Source organism: Rhineura floridana, chromosome 4 (genome assembly GCF_030035675.1).
Source record: "Rhineura floridana isolate rRhiFlo1 chromosome 4, rRhiFlo1.hap2, whole genome shotgun sequence".
Classification (NCBI taxonomy): Eukaryota; Metazoa; Chordata; class Lepidosauria; order Squamata; family Rhineuridae; genus Rhineura; species Rhineura floridana.
Genome location: NC_084483.1, coordinates 130256229 through 130257974, shown reverse-complemented (window position 1 = coordinate 130257974; position 1746 = coordinate 130256229).

Below are 1746 nucleotides of genomic sequence, written 5' to 3'. Positions count from 1 at the left end.
AATCAGGAGTTATTAATTCTTCTGCTACTGAAGAAAAAGCAGCTTGAAATAAAGATAGACATTAGTCACTAAGTGTGAAAGGGTGACCCCTAGTGCTTTTGTTTAGTATCATATTCACTATATGCGGCAATACAGGGTTGAAAGGACAATACTCTGCCAAAAGGCTGTAACTGCCAAAAGGCTGCTTTTAAGGCTGTAGACACACTAGTTGCTTTTGTTGTTGTATCTGTTTTTATGATGTGTTAAAATGCTTTTAGTGCTTTTGTTTGCAGCCCTGGGCTCCTACTGGGAGAAAGGGTGGGATATAAATAAATAAATAAATAAATAAATAAATAAATAAATAAATAAATAAATAAATAAGCAGTCATACCGTTTTCTCTGGCTGTGTTTTGAAACATCTCTGCCCATAGCTGGACACATCACCCTTCCCACTGCTGATTAGGACCACCCAAAGCAAAGCTTGGGCAAACACTGTGTCTGCCTGAGCCTCCAGCAAAGTGTTTCCATTGGACACACTTGGAATGGCAATGCAGTTGATGGCCAATCAGTGTGAATCTGACATCAAGATAAACCACACTGGAAGTTGCAACTTCCAAGATTTTGGAGTAAAAGAGGGCAGAGTTTGCCTAATGTCCTTGTGTCCCAGAAAATGGGGGTGGAGATGCACTTAAAGCAGAACAACTGCAAATGTGTGTCTCTCTCCCCTTAATGACAGAGCTTTGCATGGAAAAGGTCCTAGGTTCAGGCCCTGACATTTCCAGATAGGACTGAAAAAAGGCTTGCCTGAAACCCTGGAGGTTTGCCAGTTAATGGGCTGGTGGCCACTTGGGATAAGACAGTTTGCTATGTTGCTATTCCTGCTTTGTGTTCCTTTTCCCTGTGGTTTTCTCCTGGTAAGGTCTTACATATGAATATGTTCAGTTCTTAAGATCTTCATAAGAGGCTCAAGTGAGAATACTCCTTACCCTTCTGCGATGAACATTGCTGTTCTAAGAATTTTAGGTTTTTTTTTTTAAAGAAGGTTATTTTGAATTCTTTTTCAGATTCTATTTTAATTTAATTTAATGGAGATATTTTTTTCTCTCTCATTTGTATCTGTTACATTAGGGAAGTGCCAGAACTACAGAGAGCTGACTGTGTGCATACAGATCAAACTGAACCTGGCCCTTTCTAGTGGCCATGTAGTGTGTAGGATGCCTGCCATAGTTTGATCCTAGTGCATCTCAACCTTGATGTGGCACTGTTCTATGAATATCTATCCTAGCCCATTCAGGTGCATTATAGTCTAATTCTGATCTCCGGAGTTTTTCCTGGGTAATGAAGTATGTGATGTAATGTATCTGTAAATTGGAAAAATTAAATGTGTGATTGGCAGCTTAATTTAGAATAAGCAATATGTAACCTTATGCCTGCTCCCCAAAGAAAGTTCCCAAACAGCTGATAAACTTTCTTAAATTATTTTATTAATGCATGCATTTTATCCTAAAATGTGCCTTTGAAAAGGCCAGTTTAAGTAGGCCATCCTGTGGGGTTTACTGTTAAAGATAATCCGCACAGAAATTGCTGGAATTGCATGTTGAGCTAGAACTGTTTTATTTTATAATTGTATATTCTGTTGTAGCAATCTGCTCTGGGATCTTGTGGTAAAGGCTTTGTAAGAAGTGTAAATAAAAATATAAATGAAATGACACAGGAAACAATATGGCTCCATCAGTGTTCTCTATTGGCTCATAGAAAGAGTCAGAG